The sequence below is a fragment of the Neopelma chrysocephalum genome, unplaced genomic scaffold (genome assembly GCF_003984885.1).
Source record: "Neopelma chrysocephalum unplaced genomic scaffold, ASM398488v2 Primary Assembly neopelma1_82, whole genome shotgun sequence".
Lineage (NCBI taxonomy): Eukaryota > Metazoa > Chordata > Aves > Passeriformes > Pipridae > Neopelma > Neopelma chrysocephalum.
The window spans coordinates 3,275,038-3,286,964 of NW_020897744.1; positions in this window are offsets into that span (position 1 = coordinate 3,275,038).

Consider the following 11,927-nt stretch of genomic DNA (forward strand, 5'->3'; position numbering starts at 1 on the left):
TTCAGCTCCAACGAAATTCCTTGGGGATGAACATGGACTATGAACGGGTTGGCTGCAGCTGAGTGTGGGCACAGTGCTGCAAGATGCTACTGTGGCACCAAAAAGGGTTCTAATTATTTGGGAGGAAAATAAAGGCTGGCCACCTGACGGCAGCTCGCTGCTCTCCAGCTCGTTTTTGGGTTCATAATGAAGCACAAGGTTATGCTGGACTTGAACAAACACCACAGACACGGCAATATGCTAATAAATGCTGATTTAAATTTGATGGAAACCGGGAAGAATTATCCCAGAATGTATTAATTAGTGTGATTATGAGGTGTTTGAAAAATGAAAATGCAAAGCAGAGGCTACAAGGAGGAAAGGTATTTAAGGCGGGCGAGCCTTTGAAGCTCTTCCCAGAGGGATGTGCCTGGATTCCTGCACTGAGGACAATTCTCTCCCCGGGATGAGCTGCAGCCCCTTCCCCATGACCGCCCCGAGCCAAAGCCTCGGCCCCGCTCCCGGCACAAAGCCCTGAGCCACCCGCAGCCCCGCACTTCCTTTATCAAGGCGCAGTGGGAGCAGAAATTGCCGTCCCTGCTCTCCTCCCCGAGCGATTCAGCACCACCAAACTCCGCTTTGCTGTAAATACAGCGGCAGCTCCCGCAATCCTCCCCTTCCCTCCCAGACGCCTCCTCCGGAGCAGCGCTGGTCGGCTGCCGGCGGGGCAGGCACGTGTTTCCCCTGAAGGGGAATAGGTTTTCAAAGTGAATCTTAAATCAGCAAGCTGACGGGCAGCCCTGCCTGATTTCTTTCTTGCTCTCTTCGTTATTGATGTTATTTTACCCCCAATATTCCAAGCTGCCATTTCCTCCACCATCCTCCCCCCACTGCAATTCCCCAAATCACACAACGTGTATCGAACTCATTCTTCAAGCACGAATCCGGGGCTGGTGCTTCCTCTCTGCTGCGGGAATCTTCCCAGCGCCTTCCCCAGAGGGTGGCAGCTCACGGAGGAGAAGGGGAAGATGCAGCTCTGCTGTCGAGACTGCGAGCATCGCTCTGGGACGGAGCAACCCTGGGCTCCCCCCGCAGAGAGCCAGCACTGGGTGCTGTGATGGAGTGTAATACCCCAGACAGCTTTAAAAGATGCAGATCTGAGCATCAGCAGCACCCACATGCCCCAAAGAGGCCACCTCGCCCTTTGCTGAAGGTTCCGTGACCATCCCAAAGCAGATCCCTCTGTCTTTTTTGTTCTTTCAGCAGAATAACAATCACATTGTTGCAGTTCCCCACTAAGAAATGCTGCAGGACAGGGGCAGTCCCAGGCTCTGTTTGACATCCCACCTCTGCTCAGTGTTGATCTGTGCCCTACTCACCATCCCCATTCCCAGTGAGTGGCCGGATGGACAGAGGAATTGCCACCTTGATACCCTTGGATACAATCTAAACCTCCCCTGGTACAACTTGAAGTGGTTTTCTCTTGTCCCATCACTTGTTACCTGGGAGACCCCCACCTGTCCTCCCAGTCTCCCCATCAAAGCCGAGGACTGAGCCTCAGCTGAGAGCACAAAGAGGCTCCCAACTCCAGCTGCCCTGTTTGTGGTGATAAACACTCAGCCACAGCCCGAGCTGTCACGGCTCCAGGTTGAAGTGCAGGGAGGAAGACCCTGAAGCCACTTCCCTGGATCTGTCACAAGGCAGGAGTTCAGCTGATGGGCAATAATGCATCACACAGCAGTGTGTCCCCTCACATCTGCCCCTGCTGTCCCATAGAGCAGAGCCGAGGGTGGTGACCCCACACCCCACTTCACCCGAGTCACATCCTGGAGAAGTTCAAAAAGAAACGGGCAAAATCTCCCCAAAACCACAGCGGCTCATTGGGAAGGGAGAGACTTTGATTCAAAGTGACTGCTCCTTTGGAAAATCTCCTCCTGCTGAAGGAGAAACACAAACAAAACCCCTTTTTCTTTGGGAAAAACAAACAGGGAGCCCAAGCTCAGATCAGAAGGGAAAGCCGTAATGGGAGCAGACACCGTCCCTGCCACGGCTGCACTGACCGCTGACAAATCGTTTCAGGTCAGTGCGGAACAACACAGGCTCTTCTCAGAGCTGGAGAGGCTGTGATGGAAAAGCAGCTCACCGATTAATTTGGGTGTTTCTAATTAGGGCAGCAAAGCTGGGCTCGGCTCGCTGCAGGGCTGAGCCTGGGGCCGGGGCTGAGTCTGGGGCCGGGCCGTGCCAGCTGCCAGTTGAGGCGCGAACCCATCCCTGCCTGCTCGTGCCACCCACGAGGTGTCCTGGCACATGGTGGCCTTGGCTGCTGCTGCTTTGGGGTTGATGGGGTGGAGAAACAGCTTTTGCTACCCGGGTCACCCCACGTGCTCAGGTCGGGTTGTTTTGGAGCTGAGAGAGGACCCAGATGGTGAGCAGGGAGTTGCTTTTATCCTCTGGAGCAGCAGTGACAGCAAAACTCACATCCAGGCAGGGGAGGATGGGTGTGTCTTCCCCCTTGCTGGCACACACGGGGCTGATGGGGCAGGGACAGGGTTTCCAACACCTGGATCTCTCTGCAAGAAGAGCTGGACACAGGGCAGCATGTGAGATGGCTGTGGGCATCCCACGGGACAGGAGTGCCCACCCAGGGACTCCCTGCCTGGGTGTGTGCAGAGGAGGGTGATGAAGGGATGAAGGCCCCAGGGACCCTCCAACCCTCATCATCAGCTCTTGCCAGGTTCTGGGCATCTCAGGGCAGTTCAGCCTGGGATGAAGGTGCAATGGGTGGTGCAAGGAGAGACAAAGAGAGGGTGTCAGTACACGGAGAGCTGGGATGATGGCCGAGCTTTGGCAGCCCATTGCCTCCCGCAGCTGGGCACAGTAACTCTGGATTTGGCAGGCAGGAAACTTTCCCCCTTCTGAGCAAACCTGGTGCAACACTATCCCCACACTGGGAGGCTGAGCAGGGGTGGAGGCAGAGCCTGTGGTGGGATTAAATGGAAACCCCAGCAACACCCAGGGAGGAAGCGCTGCAGTGCTGCGCTCTCAGCTGCACCCAGCTCCCATTCCAGGCGTGATTCCCTTGGACTCAGCTAAAAGCCAGTGCGGGATACTTACAAGGAGAAGGGAAAGGGGCCAAAAAGGTCTGAGGTGTCTGTCTCAGGCAAGTCAGGGTGCCTGGGAAGCCCACTCTGGGTGGATGCTCAGGTGGGGGCACACAGCCGAGGGGAGAGAAGAGCTGCAGCCCGAGGCAAAGAACTCAGTAATCTATCAGGCAGGCTCTGCAGCGAGTCTTTAATAGACTTATCTTTACCACAATAATGTATTTTATTTTTCCAGTGCCCATTCATTATTCACACACTTATTTCCCCACGGATTATGTATGCTGCCTGAGCTCTGTGCTCCTGCCTTGTTTTCACAATGTCAGCTCTGGTACCTACTTATTTTTACAGCATTGTCACCTGCAAATGGGCTTCGATTTAATCACCAAAACTAATAATATGGCTCAGTGGAGATGTCAGGGGCAGGATGCTCCTTCCCTTCCGGAGTCCCTCTGAAAAACACCAGATGTTGGCACTGAAGCATCCTGGGTGTGACGAGGTTGGGCACTCTCAGACTACCCCCTGCATGGATCCTTTGCCTTGTTGCTGCAGCATCCAAAGCCCTGAGATGGAGTTTGCTGGAGGAAAAGTGAGGATTATACCATGCATCAACACTGCTGCTTCATCCCAGGTTTATAAAGGACTTTAAAAGGCTCCCAAAACCCACCCCCTGGTCAGTCGCTGGACCTGAGTTTCCCAATGCACAGTGAAACCCTTTGACTTGAGCTGAGCTGCACAGTCCTTGAATATTTTTAAATCACTCAGACCTGGGATGACCCACAGCACAAGGGGAAGAAGTACGAAGTAGCTGCTCATTAGTCAGGGACATCTGTGAAGCAGATGAGTGCTGGTGTAGTGGGATGAGCAACATCTGCTCGGAGGCATGGAGCTCTGCTTGCAGGGCTTCTGCACCTTGGCAGCCCAATTTCCAGCATTTCTGGATTTCCAGCTTCTTGGCATGTTAAAGTGAAGAGTGGTGCCTTGATGTGGGTTTATGGTAAACCCAGTGCTCACCCACAGTTACCAAGGGCACATCCAAACACCGGTGCATGTAGAGCTGCCACACTGTGCCTGCCCCATGTACTGCCACGCAAACTGTGATACCAAACCACTGCTGATCTAGTTTTCAGCTGGATCTTGGCTGGTTTTGGCATTCTGGTGCTTTGTGGAGGAGGATGATTTAATTTCATTGCTTTCCTTCCCTGGTTACTTCACATCAGAGGAAGCAAGGGCTTATTTTTGCCCACATGCCATTCTGTGTCAGGGGCAAGCAGCACAAACAACTTCTGCAAGCTGTGAAGAGCTCTGAAAGGAAGAGAGTCCTCTGGTTTTCACCCTGAAATGGCTTCTGGAGTTCAGATTAGTCACACCCTGGGCTCAGGGCTGGATCCTCAGGCAGCAGAGGGGAGCTCAGCACCTTCACCCCAACCACATCCCTTGTCCATCTGCTCAGCTGCAGCCTTGAAACCCAGCCAGCGAGGATGGGCTGAGGAAAGCAAAGACCCCAAGCACTCAGGGAGAGTTTTCCTTGCAGTTGTTTTGTTAGTCCTTCCTCAGGGGCAGGGCAGCCCATATGTGGTGTCCTCCTGGACCTGCGGGTCCCCAGTGCCACTCACCCAGCTCAGCCCTGGCTTTGCTGCAAGAAGTTATTCCCACATGTAATTCCTTTTCCCCACCTTTACCTGGTGCATTATTCTGCCCACATCCCTGTGCTCTCCCTGCCTTCAATGAGGGTCATAAATAAGGCATAAGGCACATTAAAATGGGAGAGAAAACATTTAATCTTCTATTCTAGTTTGCTGCAGAGTTGAGATTGATCTGGCTGCTCAGGATCCCTCCTCCAGCCCCAGCTGGCTCCTGCTCTCCCTGACACTCACATACAGACATAAGAGGATGACAAAAGGATGGACACCCTTCCCCTGGGGTTAAACTTATAAAGAAATTTTTCTTTGGCAAGTGCCAAGGTGCACTCAGGCAGGGACATGGGTGCATCCAAAGGAAGGGATGGAGTTGTCCCATTAGCTGGTTTTTGAGCCCTCAAAGTAGGGGTGCTCCCAGTCCCTTAAAGCACCAAGCTGTGCAGCCCACAGAGGTTATTTGGGGAGGGGGAAAAGAAGGAATTATCCTATAGCTAAACCCCTGTAACCTCCCAGTGTGAAATCCCGAGGCAGAGGGCATCTCCCACTGCGACGCTCACCATGTGCTTCCAGCTCAGTGGAGAATTCAGGGCTTGGTTTTGTTCAGGAGCTTTTCCCGTGGCTCCAGGACAGGTCCTTCCCTGTGGACTTCTGCTGGGACAGGTTTTCAGCAGTGCTCCAAGACCATGGCAAGCATTCCTGCAGGGAGTGATCCCTGGATGCTGCTGTGGGCTGGAGAGCTGCCGTGGAGGCTGCATCCCTGCTGTCCCTCAGCGATGCCAGGATGAATGTGCTGAGCTCCAGAGAAACAAACAAAAAAAAGGGTATTTTGGTTTCCACAAGCCTGGTTTCCTGAGAAAAAGAGGTTTATTCAATTACCCTCCCTGTGCCTGAGACAGCCGGCGTGTCTTCCCTTGTCACTTTATACCTTAAGAGGCAATTGGAACCAAATTTGACAGTAATAATAGGAATCTGAAGAGAATTATGTTCTGACAGGCTTGGTGAGGATCCACAGCCTGACAGAGGAGTGAAAGACATAATTAATGGCCCTGCTGAGGAAAAGGCCACGCTGTGAGTGTTGTCCTCACCAGACATCAGAGGCTCTCCAGGCAATTAAGAGCATTCCCTGGGGAAACGCCTTGGGCAGCATTGGCATTAACCAGCACCAGCAAGGAAACCCCAGCTGGCAGTCGGTTCTCTGGGGTCTGCTGCGACAACCCAGCAGAGGAAGCTTTTCCCCATTTGGGACAGCACCCTGTTGCTCTCCTGTGTGGATTCTCCATGTGGTTGTGCACTTGGCAGCCTTCTCACCCACCCGCTGCCCTCCTGTCCCACACTCACAGCTGTGGATGGGAGGAGGAAGGAGCTGTACCCGGACACAAGGAGCCCGTGGGCAGGCACAGCCCTCACTGCCTGGATCCTTCCCTCCATCCTTACCCTCCACCAGGACATCTCAGTATGTGCTGCCCTAATTTTCCCCAGCCCAGAGACGTTCTCCGTGTGCTTGGGGGACCGACGTGCTTGTCCTGCCATTTCCACTTAGCTCTGGGCAGGCACAGGGATGTGCTGGACATACCTTTAATCTTAAAATATCACTTGTTACGCCCAGAATCCAGCTGAATGTTGGTATTGCAGCTGAGGAAACAGCAATTTGAATCCTCAGGAGATTTAATAGAAAGGCTTGTTTCAAACCTAAACTTTAATCTTCCTGACATCTTTTGTTTCCCTTCTAAAAAAAGAAAGAAAAAAAGGCTTAAACAGCAAATGTAAAAGCTCTTGTTTCTGTTCAGTTTATAGCAAAGTGAGTCCTGCACAAACCATTGATCCAGGACTCAATTTCACCAGGGTGGGATTCAGCATCATCTCCCAGAGGGATTGTTTTCTCTCACCTGCCTCAGCTGGAGGGAAAGGCTTTGTTTGCCTCCAAGATTAAAAGTCTTTCTCTTCATGTCCCTTATTTCAATATTTGGAAACGACACTCTTCTGCAGCAATGATTTGTCTCCTTTCTGTTCCCTTCCCTCTGATAGAAAATGATTTGCTCATGTGGTCCCCAGGCAGCTCCAAAAATTCCATTTTGGGAGCAAATTCCCTCTTTACTGGGGTGAGGGACCAAGGGCTGTTGGGATTTTCCTCCAAGAACTGGTTTCTTCTGGAAGCACCAGAGAAATGTTGAAGCTGTGCATGGACAGTGATTATATGTGAATATTTTTTGCCCGAAAAAGGCTGGAAAAGTAAAAACCACAACAATCTGCTCTGTATGGCCACTGTGATGCCAACCACCCCCCTGTGCTCCCCAGCACATCACTGTGGGTGGATGAAACCCAGCACCAGCACCTCCCCTTCTTTGATAAATGCAATGAACCACCCCCCAAACCCAAGAGGCTTTCAAGGAAAAGGAAATAAAATAAATAAACCCAGGTCTCAGTGCTGGGAGAGAGGCAGAGCCCATGGAGGCTGGCCCAGCAGAGGAATGAGTGGGAATAAAATAATGAAATAAAGGCAGAAGGAATCAATGTAAGAAGAATCATTTAAGAGGTAGAAGAAAGCTGTTAAAAAAGGGGGGGGGGAAATCATCCCTCTCTTGGGGGGGAATAAAAATGTTCAAGCAAAAGTAGGCCATTTGCTAAACAATAAAAGGGATGAAGCAGATGATGAGTCTAAAATGGCTGAGATGCTGAACTGCTTTTAAAAATCTGCCTTTATCAAGAGAAATGTGGAAAAGTGGTTTGGACAATTAGGAAGTAACAAAGGCCTCGTAAAAATAGCTCCGGGGGGAAGAGAAACACTCAGGAAATGGGAGCGTGTCGGCAGCGCCGCAGAGCGCATTAAGGGATTAAGGGATGGAGGGGCTGGGACAGCCGGGATGGTTGGGGACACAGGTACGGGGCTGCCCCCTCCTGATACAGCACCGGCAGCTCCTAAACGTGCCGCCAGCACGGACTCGGGGCTTTGGGAAGCGTGGAAGAGGGGTGGAATGAGAGGCTAACAAAGATCCCGTCCGACAAATCGGAGCGTTGCCTCTTCTTCGCCTCGTGATAGCGGAGCCAAATTAGAGACAGCAAAGCAAATTCTCTCTGGATATCAGGATGTGATATCGCTTCCCGGGGGTGAAATGGAGGAACGATGGAATTAAATTAAGAAAGAGGAAGTTAAAATTGAACATCTGAAAGGAAAGGCTGCTCGGAGTAATTCTCTGCTCAGCTGGGGATCAGTGTCCCGGGGGTTGATTGCAGATAAAGTCCAATAGCACCTGGATCTCAGCATCCAGAGAGCCTTTGAATCACATTGTGGGGGCTGCTCTGAGGACCAGGAGCTGGGGCTGGATGCTGCCCAAGGCTCAGAGCCCATCCTGCTGCAGGGCCCCAGGGATGGGGGAAAAAAAAATTAAGAAACAAAGTCGCCAGGCAGAGTGGCTTTTCCTGGTGTTTTTCCTCTTCATTACAGTCACCTGGACTCTTTTTTTTCATGGCAGGAGGAGATGATTTGGGACGCTGAGAGACATGATCACACAGGGCATCTGTCTGCTGTTTGCCCCTCAGTTTCCCCCAGGGATCACGTGGAGAAGAGGCCACCACATTCCTACTTCTCTTCCCCGTTGCTCTGTACAGGTAAAGCAAAACTGCGCTGAAAAGGTCGGTCCCAGATTCAGCCTTTTCTCAAAGTCAGCCTCTGATCTCACTCTGCAGCAATAAGGATAAATGGAGCATGAGAGCATCCTGCTGCTCCTGTATCTCCTCTGCCCACCTCCCAGGGCTTGGGATGTCCCAGCTGTCCAGGGCAAACATCCTCTCCTCAGCAGCTCCAGGCTGGAGAGCAGGATGAGCAGGATGGCTCCCGTGTCACAGGCAGTGGAGAGGAGGCTGTGGGTGGGAAGAGTATTTCTCTGCTGGACCAAGAACAGCCTGGGGCTGGTGTAAATCTGGTCACTCCCAGGGGTCACATCCCCAGCTCTCACTCAGTTGGGCTCTGCTCATCACTGCTGTCCCTCCTGGCCCCATCCTCCTCCTCCTCCTCCAGCCAGCTCCTCCACACCTCCCGTGGGGAGCAAATGGCCTGTCCCAAACCCTGCTGCTGGAAAAACCTGGTACAGAGCAGGGAAGTGCCTGGTTAGCCTCTTTGCACAGGGAGAAAGCAATTAAGGGGAAGAAAAAAACAGAAAAACATAGAAAAAGCTCAGAATAAGGCAGTTTGGAATGCCAGCATCCTCAAGTTTTCAGAAGTATTTTTAGCATCAAGTTTTGAGCTAAAGGAAACAGCTGTATGAACTCTGGCAGCAGGAGAGACAGGAGGTGGGAGCCAACACCCTCGTGTTTTCATTCCACTTTTCCTTAAACCACCCTGAGTCATGCAATTGGCAGCTCCCCCTTCATCTGAAACGAGAGCGAAGCATCACCCGCATCCCCTAAAAAAGCCTGTCCCCTCTGCAGTGCCAGAAGGCTGACAGAAATAGGGCTCTGCTACTGCAGTGCCAAATGTACTCACCACCTCCCAGGAGCCAAACTCCCCCCCAAAATCCCAGGGATCTCTTTTATAGCAGGGCCTGATCCTGCCCCAGCCCATCCCTTGGGAGAGGCTGCAGGTGAGGCTAAGCCTCGCACTTGAAGGACTGTTTTTCCTTGTGAATGCAGAGATTAAAACAACAGATTTTGGGTTTTCCTGCAAATTATGGCATGTTCTGGGTTTGAGCTGGGCTTGGGGAGAGGAGAAACCCTCCTTTGTTTTAGAAAAATTAAGCCCTGCTGAGAGAGGAACCGATGGTCTCTGGCTTCAGGCTCTGATCTCCTCCTGGAGCAGTGGGGACAAGATGTGTCAGTGGGGCAATAAATCAGGGAAAGGGTTTCCACAGGGCTTTCCAAGCAATTGAGACAAGACAGAAATATCCCCAACTCTGGAGCATCTGTTCCAGTCACCACCCACCCGCTCGGCCCCAGCCGGGGCCCAAAAAGCCGGAGGAGATCACTGGGATCTCTAATAAACCTTGCAATGACCCAGCCTGGCTTTTAGGGCAAGGAAAAGGGAAAAAGGCTCCTGAGTGCACCCTGGGTGCCTCACCCATCCCCTCCTGCTGTGCTGGGCTCTCACCCTTGCCCTGGGCTCCTGCAAGAGACTGTTCCAAGCTGGAGCACCCAAATTCTGCCAGTCCTGTGCCAAGGTGAGAAAAGCAAAGTCACTTCCCTGAGATCCCAGGCTGCTCATGGTCAGGGCAGGTCTTCCACTACTGCAAAGGGCTATGAGGTAGGTGGGTTTTTTTGGCCAGAAAAAACTGCTGATCTCCCACCAGATCTGCCTTTCAGTCATTCAGTGGTCTCTACAGAGGAAGAGATCACCTCTGTGCCACAAGAGGATGCAGAGTTAGGACATGAGAAGATATGAATGGTGACCCAGGAAAGACAGCCTGGGTTGTATCAGCTCCAGAAAGGCAAAAAATCGGAGCAGGAAACTTTCTAGTGTGTCTTGGAGTTCAGGTACTGGGCTCAGGTTGGCTCTGGCACAGAGCTCTGAGCCCATCAGTTTTTCTGAGCTGGGCCCATCTGCAGCTCCAAATCAATGCAAAGAGAAAAAGAAGACCCTCCATGTCCCAGAACAACTGCTGAGAGGACTGTTTCCATTCCACTTTGATACCAGCACCAGTCTCTGCACTGTGGAAGACCACAAGAAGCAAACAGGATCCCAAGCCATCATCCGGGGATGAGATTCCTTGGATGCAGATGCAAGCCTTGGTGAGGAAGAGCTGCTGGCTATGAGCCACACAGCCAGATTGGTGTCTGCTACCAAATGCCATTGCTCCATGAACCAAAAACTGTATGTTCGAGTCAAACAGGATGAAATAGTCTAAAAAAGCAAAAATTAAGGAACTCGGCAAGGAAAATGTTGGCACTGAGAGGACATAATGTTAGGGTTGGCCTGGAAGAGTCTTTGTATATCAGGGGGAGAGTCCTGTCTCAGGCATGGAGATACTGAGCTGAAGGGTTGACACTCAAAGGATCCAAAGATGCTTTCTACTTAAAGTTGGGCACGTGGATACTGGGAGCAGCTTCAGCATGGGAAAACTCAGTGGGTTATAGAGTCAGAACCCAAAATTCTGCCTGTCCAACTTCCTTGGTTGGTCTTGAATGGACACAGATGGAGAGCATAGCCTTCTCCATGCTGGGATGGAGGGAAGGTCTTTGCCATTGAAGCCACACCACCAGCATAGAAAAAAACAAGGAGTCAGCCAGTTCTTGGCTTGGGTTTTGTTCAAGGAAAGAGGCACATCCCAGGAAAAAGGCATTCACTTGCTGGAAGTGCCTTGGAAGACACGAACTGAAAGGCCAAGACAAGTGGTCTCTGTTGACAGGAACCATCCAGCTGGAACAGGCTTTTAGCCAGGGAAAGCTTCCCAAACATGGAGCGCCCACGCTGTCAGCAGCGATGCTGTAAATGGGCCTTGGATGTACCAGCACCTTGTAATCCTGTACAAAGAGCTTGGTGGATCAAGTGGAAAAATGATGACTTTTCAGAAGAAATAATATACTGGAGATGGGGGGGGAGGAAAGCAGCAGGTCGGACTGATGTGAACCTACTGTTTTCTTTGAGCTGTGTAAAAACGATATTTTTTTCCCAAGAAAAGCTGGCTCTGCCAGAGGTTTGGGCAATAAAGTCACATCTCCTGCAATACTGTGGCACACAGGACTTGTTGGAGAGTTTGTGAGCTGTCAGACAAGGCAAAGCCTTGATCCATCACCTCCCTCAGACCTTCATTTTGCTCATATTTATTAACTTGGTTCTTTCACTGCTACTCACTCATCACAGTTACAAACTCCATCCCTTTTTCCTCAAACAACAGCGAGAAACACAACAGTTTGGATGTACAGTCATGGCTTTTAATACATTTTGCCTCCCAGGGCTGCAAAGAAAGTGCAGAGAAATTGTTCTGATGGCTCTGATCCAGGGAGGGGTGAAAAGGGGAGCAGGAAATGTGATGGTGATCGATGGAGAAAGGGTCCCTGCAGGGTGGTGAGAGTGCCCAGGGCTGTGGTGGGGCTGGGGCTGGCCTGGGGTGGGACAGCAGAGAGCAGCTGAGACCTTTGCTGGTAGCCATGGTTGGGCCAGCTCAGAGGGAACTGGGATCTGGGGCACTGCAGACCCCGGGTGCAGCCAGTCTGGGGCACTGGGACAAGACACAAGGTCACCCGGGGAGTCTGGGAGCTGCATCCATGCCCCAGACACTCA